Below are 9,564 nucleotides of genomic sequence, written 5' to 3'. Positions count from 1 at the left end.
TCAATATAAAATGTTAGCATTAAAAATTATTTCAATAAGTTATTAAGTTATACTTAATTTCTGCTAATGTTGAATTGTAAATTATTTGGTTATTTACTTTTACCTTAATTTTAATTTATTTATTTATATATTTTTTATAGAAATTTCTTATCAATATCACCACCATCATTATTATTTTTTATTTATAAAGTAATATTTTTAATTTTTACATATCACAAACTTTAATCAGTTCAACATTCGACAATCTAGTATTAATAAACATTTTATGAACTTGTTACTTATATAAGTGTGTGTATATATATATATATATATGTTACTTATATAAGTGTGTGTATATATATATATATATATATATATATATATATATTGTTAGTTATCATTCATAACCAGAATATTTTATATATATATATATATATTGTTAGTTATCATTCATAACCAGAATATTTTTTTTTACATAGGCATCACCACATTGTCAAGGCCAAGAGGCCACTCAAGGATAAGGGTTAAAGAGTGTACAGTAGAAATTGGACAATATAGTAATCATTAGTAATGAAAATTTGGTAAATTTGATAACTTATATGGAACGGCTCATCAAGAACTTATTTACGTTAGACTTGAAGACAACCATATTGTAGTCAGCCGGAAAGCAGGAAAACGGAAGACAATTCCACAGGCGTGCAGTTCTAAGAAAGAAGCTTTGTTCATGGGATCTACGTTTAGGTTTAGGCACAGATAAAGAGTGGGGGGAATTATTGATAGTGTTTACAGCTAGACGAGTGTTTCTTGTTTAATTCATACTTATAATATTCAATTAACATTTTTATAAAGTAGGCCTTATTTCGTTAAATAGTGGAGATCCACTAAACCACTCATCAGAGACAAATCTATGTTTCTTTAAAAACAGTTATAAAGTATTTTTTTTTCTTTTTCTTTTGGAAAATAAAAATAAATAAATCAATAAAGTATCGGCTTTCTAATAATAAATATGAAATCTGTATAAAATTAAAAAATATATATTTAAGCGTATTTTACTACTTGTCAAAGCCGGGCAGCTAATACTTTGTATTGGGTACAATATAATAATCAATAGAGAGTTGGCTCTATAATAATAATGATAAATACAAAATCTGCATGAATTAAAATACCATATTTAAGCGTAGTTTAATATTTTTTTCTGTAATCAATTATAAAGTTTAATTAAAGTACTGTAATCTACTTTTATATTGCAAAAATAATAGATATTTTAAAAATATACACACACACGTAAATTTTCCGATCTTATAAATAAACTTATTTCCATGTAACGAAAAAAAAAAAACTTTAAGAGATTTACGTGCGGGGTTTGAACTTACAGACCATGTCATGCAAAATAAATAAATAAATAAAATAAAACATAAAAAAATCAATAAAAATAATAATAAATAAATAAACTCGTAAATTCAAGTCTTCTAAAATTCTTTGCAGTTAATAAAAAAAAAAGAAAGAAATTTACATGCGGGGCTTGAACCTACGGACCACTTATGCAAAATAAATAAATAAATAAATAAATAAATAAATAAATAAATAAATAAATAAACAAAAAAAACATAAACAAAACAACATAAAAAAGAAACAAAAACATACTATCAACTTACCCACAGTAGAATTTTCATGGCCAGTTGCTTTATCATTGTTACTAAGCGACGACATGGAAAAAAATGGCTTTACCGATGATATATGAATTAAAATAACGGTTTCAATTATCGATTATCGGTAATTATCGGAGGTATTCTGAGACAAAACTTAACTAAGATCACTCCCAGACTTATACACTAAAATCCTGCAAATTTTAAAGAAAATCTGTTTAAACGTTTCGGAGTCTATAAGGAACGAACTCACGTGCGCAAACAAAGTTGCATTTATTCCCACTACTAACGATTATTACACTGTGGTCCTGATGACAACCGTACATTTATTAACCCTTATCCTCGAGTTGCTCTCGGGCCTTTATAAGTGGTGACTTTATTGTAAAAAAAAAATGCCAGACTTGTCTGTTAAATAAAGAGTTCCGTTCGAAACTCCGTGCAGATTACCAAGTGCGACAAAGTAGACATAAAGAAGATTGGATGTTACATCGGCTGAAACGTGGAGATGAAAACGTAACGTCGCCTGAGAAGTAACACACGTTGTGTCCGGTTTTAGTTGCAAAGAAGACCAAAACAAAGGACAGGAAACAACTCCAACCCGCTTTTTCTTTGTGGCAACACCATTTATTTTTTTTATTTTTATTTATTGTTTTCTTTTTTACACGGTGGTCACAACTTATCAAGGCCCGGAAGCCACTCAGGGATAAGGATTATAGCAAGTGCATTACGGTTCCTCATTCTTTCTTTACTGCTGTGACGTCCCCCACCTGATCGTCTTCTCAAACGACATTCACGCCCTGTACGTGATCGCGAACGTTATCCACGTCTCCCATGAGATCTCAAACGTTATTTCGTCGTCCACAAGATCTCGAACGTTATCTCGACTTCACCGTGATCGTTCTCTTTTTTCATAGTATTTTTCCCCTCGTCACTTCGTATGAATTTACATCCGCGCATTCTCGCTATTTTACAAAAAAAAAAGAATAGTTAAAATAATCCAAATAATCCAAATTATCAATCCTTATGTAAAAAAATTCATAAATATATTAACGTCTTTAGATTAATACTAGCATGTCGCCCGACATTGCCTGATCGTAAAATACGCTTAAATATGATATTTTTATTAATGCAGATTTCGTATTTATTGTTATAATATATTGGACCCAATATATAGTAATGATTGAAAATGTTTAAACAGAATTACTCGTGCGCCACCACCGAGAATCGAAACCAAAACATTTAGCTCACGATTTACTTTTTCCTCTTTTCCGTTAACGACTAAGCTATGAAGACATGTTTGCTACAAAGCTAAAAATTAAATCGTGAACGAATAGCTATTACGTTGCGCATGCATATTAGTAATGGCGTCGTTCGACCTTCACCTGCCAAATTTCATTTTTAAAAATTTTCACATTTTTGAACGGATTTTCTTCGGCTAAAACCTAAATATAAAGTTTCGCATGGGTTCAAATATCTTACATATCAAGTTTCATATATGTAGACAAACAACTGTAGGAGGAGTTTGGCAGACAAACTTTTTTAAACAAAAATATATATGCATACATAAATATATTATGGAAAGAGTTTTGTCTTTACTATAAGCTTTTTATGCAAATGTTACACAAGTATAAATCATGTAGAATTTCTATATAAATATAATTGCACGCAATAGTTAACTAAAGATGATCATCCCATAAGAAAACCGAAAAAAACTAATAGGAAATTAATTAAAATGAATGATTAAAAGAATATGCAAATTAGCTAGATCTTTTGCAGATGAATGCAATTCCACAACCCATATACAACAAAATTTTATTTCCTATTTAAAAAAAAAAAAAAAAAAAAAAAAAAAAAGAAGATTTTTAGTCGCGTGCAAGCGACTCTATAAGTCACTCCATCGGTCCGTCGGTCGGTCTGTCCGTAACACTGTTGTGCTTGTCAATTTTGGTTAAGATCAACGTTATGTTGTTAATAGCTTTTTGGCCAGATCAAAGTGTAGTATCTGTTCTGGCAGATACTGCAAGCTATGACTAGCTATGACTAGCAAAGACCAGATGTGGGGGCAACCCCACATACCTGACCTTTAACCAGCTCCCATTTCCCACCTCTCGGGAGCTGGTCCCCTTTTTTCCCTTCCCCCTCCCTTCACTCCTCACATTAAAAATTGGCCTTGTGCCTAATTTGCTCGGTGGGGGAGCAAATAAATACCATCTGTTCCGGCAGATGCTGCACTTAAGATAATTTGTACCAGTCAATGGAGGGGAAACCCTCTATACTGGGACAATTATTATTTTTGATAACCAGAGTGCCCCTTTTTTGCCTACTTTTAGGGGAGCTGGTTTTTACCTCACATTAAAAACGGCCTTGTGCCTAATTTGCTCAGTGGGGGAGCAAATAAATACCATCTGTTCCGGCAGATACTGCAAGCTATGACTAGCAAAGACCAGATGTGGGGGCAACCCTACATGCCTGACCTTTAACCAGCTCCCATTTCCCACCTCTCGGGAGCTGGTCCCCTTTTTCCCTTCCCCCTCCCTTCACTCCTCACATTAAAAATTGGCCTTGTGCCTAATTTGCTCGGTGGGGGAGCAAATAAATACCATCTGTTCCGGCAGATGCTGCAAGCTATGACTAGCTAAGACCAGATGTGGGGGCAACCCCACATGCCTGACCTTTAACCATCTCCCATTTCCCACCTCTTGGGAGCTGGTCCCCTTTTTCCCTTCCCCCTCCCTTCACTCCTCACATTAAAAATTGGCCTTGTGCCTAATTTGCTCGGTGGGGGAGCAAATAAATACCATCTGTTCCGGCAGATGCTGCACTTAAGATAATTTGTACCAGTCAATGGAGGGGAAACCCTCTATACTGGGACAATTATTATTTTTGATAACCAGAGTGCCCCTTTTTTGCCTACTTTTAGGGGAGCTGGTTTTTACCTCACATTAAAAACGGCCTTGTGCCTAATTTGCTCAGTGGGGGAGCAAATAAATACCATCTGTTCCGGCAGATACTGCAAGCTATGACTAGCAAAGACCAGATGTGGGGGCAACCCTACATGCCTGACCTTTAACCAGCTCCCATTTCCCACCTCTCGGGAGCTGGTCCCCTTTTTCCCTTCCCCCTCCCTTCACTCCTCACATTAAAAATTGGCCTTGTGCCTAATTTGCTCGGTGGGGGAGCAAATAAATACCATCTGTTCCGGCAGATGCTGCAAGCTATGACTAGCTAAGACCAGATGTGGGGGCAACCCCACATGCCTGACCTTTAACCATCTCCCATTTCCCACCTCTTGGGAGCTGGTCCCCTTTTTCCCTTCCCCCTCCCTTCACTCCTCACATTAAAAATTGGCCTTGTGCCTAATTTGCTCGGTGGGGGAGCAAATAAATACTTCATACCAATTGTCACTATCCAGCTCCCCTACTCCCCAGGGAGTTGGTCCCCATTTCCCCTTTACTCCTCACATTAAAAATCGGCCTTGTGCCTAATTTGCTCGGTGGGGGAGCAAATAAATACCGTATCTGTTCCGGCAGATACTGCAAGGAAAGACCATATGTGGGGATAACCCCACATATCAGACCTTGGTCAATATAGGGGCAACCCTTCATACCAATTGTCACTATCCAGCTCCCATTTCCCACCCATCAGGAGCTGGTCCCCTTTTTCCCTCCCCTCCCTCTCTCTCTCCACATTAAAAAACGGCCTTCTGCCTAATTTGCTCAGTGGGGAAGCAAATAAATACATACTGCAAGCAAAGACCATATGTGGAGGCAGGCATATAAGACCTTGGTCAATGTAGGGGCAACCCTTCATACCAATTGTCACTATCAAGCTCCCCTACTCCCCGGGGAGTTGGTCCCCATTTCCCCTTCACTTCTCACATTAAAAATCGGCCTTGTGTCTAATTTGCTCGGTGAGGAAGCAAATAAATACCCTTTTTTGGCCTTTTGGCCAAGATCAAAATGTAGTATCTGTTCTTACTACATGCTGTATTTATGTTTGTAACTTTGTGATATAAAGTAGGGGATTACTTTTCTGTATTAATTTTATGTAAAATGATCACCCACTTTACAACCAGTCAGTCTCAAAGCCATTCAAGTCATTCTCCAGATCATTCAAGTTGTTTTTGAAGAATTCCAGTTATTTTTTTAAGCATTCAAGTCATTCTTAAGGTCATTCAATTCATCCTTAAGTTCATTAAACTCATTCTAAGTCATTTACTTTTTATTTATTTAAGTAAATTCAGTCAATTTTTCGGTAATTTTATTTTATCTTTAAGAATTTCATGTCAATCCTACATTCACGCATTTATTCATTAACCGAGAGCACGCGACTAATGGCTATCTGCCTTGTTAATATGAATATCAACTCCCCCCTTCCACCCAAAAAAAAAATTTATAGGAGTATAGATAGATTTATATTATCCATGGTAAAAATACAAATGGCCGCCAACACCCGACGTACAGATATCTGAAAACATATTTACGACTATGATGAAGAAGGATGACTTCAATAAACTGCACATCGCGTTACCAGTTCAATATTATCGATTAGTTTTTGATCGTTATCCAATTAGACGAACTACTCCAAACCTTCTCCATACGAAATACTGTGTTATCGATCCCTAAGTTTTTAATCGATTAACTGGATAGCTTTATCGATTTCTACATTTGTATTGCGTTAACAATAAACAATTAATTCATACTTTCTATTAGTTTTTTTTTTACATTCAGAACGCTTCGGTCGATGAAACCGCCGACCTTCTTTAGATACGTAGATGCGTGTTTCTGCCCTTCTTGCTGATGAATCATTACTTATTAAGGCTAACAGCCACTCGAGGACAAGAGTTAATGACTTATGGCAAGTTTTCAGTCACAATAGATATAACATTACAATCTTAAGAATTCACAAACATATTCTTCGTAAATTGAACATTTTATTGCACTGTGCCTTCTGTTACAAATTGAGTAGATGTGATCGTACGTCCTCGACAATCACTCCGGTGGAGGCCGTTGTGTTTTTTTTTTTTTCTAATCCTGTACCGTCAGTGTGCGTCTAGTTCTGTGCGGTGTCAAAAGGTACAGGGTCTGAAAATTAAAGAATCACGAAGACAGGGGTATTCTTCCATAATTGCTTGAATTAAAGTTAAACGTACAAAAGTCAATTATCATTTTCTAATTGTGCTTCAAAAAGAAAGATTCATTGCGAACGCGCCTCTGTCTTCTAAAAGAATCTAAAGTTAATTTTATAGGCTGGGCTTGTCTGTGCGGTGATAAAACTTCTAAAATTCACTTGTGATGTTAGGTTATATAACATTTTCCATACTTATCAGAGGTATTCCGATACAAAACTTACGTTAGAACACTCTACGACACATCCAATACCTTCGTGAGAAATTAAAAAGAATCGACCCAGCCATTTTCACGTTCACAAACTCACTCTCTCACACACGGAAAAAGTTAAAACCACAATTAAACCATATATATATATATATATATATATATATATATATATATATATATATGGGCGACTTTCTAATATAATAAAAATGAGCTCCGAGGCGAAGCCACTATTTAACCGTATTTATCGTTACCCCCCCCAAAAAAAAACAACAACAAATCCATGTACATATATATAAGCAATCAGTAAAGATTAAATATAGAAGCCAAAAGGTCCTGTAAACTTGCAGTAAATATAAATATCAATATTTATATAGTAACCCAAACCAAATAAGAAAAGCTCAATACAACCAAGATAGGAAAATGCAAACTTAAGATTAAAAATATAGTTTTATGAATTTATTGTTCAATTCAAAAAAAGTTATATATATATATATATATATATATATATATATATATATTACTTAATTTAATCACATAAATTAATATACGGAAGTATAAATTTACGCGTAAAACAATGAAGCTTTATTCAGGCGCATCGCAATGAGTCCCTAATTAAAGCAGGTAATCGATCAGGCTATTTGAGTGTGAAACATTCTTTGATCACCATTAAATCTTGGGCAACGTCGGGCCATCCTGCTAGATTATATATATATATATATATATATATATATATATACATATATATATATATGTATGTGTGTGTGTGTGTGTGTGTGCGTGTGTGTGCTCCACTTAAAAGTAGCCCGGTCTCTCTAATCTTTCTCTTACAACCAACTGACACCACAAGACAAAATTAAGTTCTTTTTCCAACTACTTGGCGCTACATTCAACACGTCTCACAGATCACTGATATAATAATAATAATAATAATAATAATAATAATAATAATAATAATAATAATAATAATAATAATAATAATAATAATGTTCCTCCTCTCTACTATTTTTGTTTGGGTTACTTTTACGTGGGCCACCCTGTATATATATATATATATATATATATATATATATATATATATATATATATATATATATATATTACGTGGGCCACCCTATATATATATATATATATATATATATGTGTGTGTGTGTATATATATGAATCAAAAAATGTTGTTCAACATGGAAGCTTGTCATAAGGAGCCTTCGTTCATAATTGGCTGCAGCATAAACTCGGTTCTTGAATTTCAATTTTATAAAAAGATTCTTTACATTCGAAGAACATGCAAAAACTGTAGAAAATGGAGCAATTATGGGAAAAGCCGGTTCGAATTCATACGCATTTCAATTAAAGAGTACTAGTGCACTAATTGATCCGTGCTGAAATAATAGCGTTATTATTTAGAAAGCCATTTTTGATATGTGGTGGGGGGTGTTTTGTACATAGTCTGTACTTTAACCTTGCAATTTAATAAAAACAGATACTATAAAACTTTAATTAAACTTGAAAATACTATTTAAAAAATAGCGAAGATCAGCGAAGTGCACTAACACCAATTAAAGTTGAGTACAATGTCTGAAATGTTTGAGCTTTCCTTATCTTCTTCTCTTCTCTTCTCTTCTCTCTCTATATAAATAAAATGAACTCATTTTTTCCCGTTTGATTTTGACATTAATAGGATTAAAAATCAAGATATTTCATGCAAATATAATATGCACAAACGGCAGAACAATATCTGAGGTGTGTTATAGGCTTATTATTTCTCAAATTCCTCGATAATCTTAGATTTCTATACTTTTTCTGCTGAGAAGTCACGGCCAAAATCGGTTAAGATCAATGGAATTGGTAAAATATTTTCTCTCTAATAAATTCCTCCTCCCCCTGCCACCACTTAACACCGTTTGGGGGTCGTTCACAAGGAACAGTTGAGAAGAGAACACCGGTTTGGCTTCGTAGTTCTTTCATGTGAAGTTATTTAAAATCACTAAACTAAGCTGCAGTGCTCTGTGGCGTAGTGGTTAGCGTGCTAGACAATTCACATTATATTTTCACGTTCGCGCCGAACTACCGTAGTCGTTTTTTTTTTTTGTTTTTTTTCCTAAACAACTGGAATGGACTTTTCTTGGTGGCCGAACTGTTAACGTTGCAGATGTTTTTTTTTGTTGTTTTTTTTTCACACTTTATTTTCCTACTTTTACTCATGACTCCGGGTTTGATCCTTCCTACTTACCTACCATAACATTTTTTAAAACTCACCCCCCGTCCCGCAAACAAACACTCGGGCAACGCCGGGTACCCCCGCTAGTTATATATACAAGGGGCGTTCCAATTGCAATGCCTTCTATTTTTATTCTGCCCGAATGGATCTAAGCGGATTTCAAATAACATTGGTATGATGATTGAACTTAAGCATTCATAACCTTAAAGTACCACCTCTTTGTTGTATACAGGGTGGAACGATAAAATTATTGCCCTAGAAAACACGACATGATTCCATTTCCGTTTGATGAAAACCAGTTTTCATTTTTGTTGTTGTAGACCATCTAATAGTTGGCTAGTTGTGTACAAATTCCAAGATCGATAGGATGCTTTCCATCATG

The 9,564-nt window shown here is 34.7% G+C and overlaps 1 pseudogene; it reads left to right on the top strand.

The window, feature by feature from the left end:
- Window positions 1-5,553: 5,553 nt before the first annotated feature.
- On the top strand, window positions 5,554-5,690 carry LOC145247020 (U2 spliceosomal RNA; annotated as a pseudogene).
- Window positions 5,691-9,564: the final 3,874 nt, after the last annotated feature.

This window comes from Euprymna scolopes, chromosome 24, assembly GCF_053919585.1.
Source record: "Euprymna scolopes isolate OS-2025 chromosome 24, ASM5391958v1, whole genome shotgun sequence".
Classification (NCBI taxonomy): domain Eukaryota; kingdom Metazoa; phylum Mollusca; class Cephalopoda; order Sepiida; family Sepiolidae; genus Euprymna; species Euprymna scolopes.
This window is presented reverse-complemented; position numbering and strand designations above follow the sequence as displayed.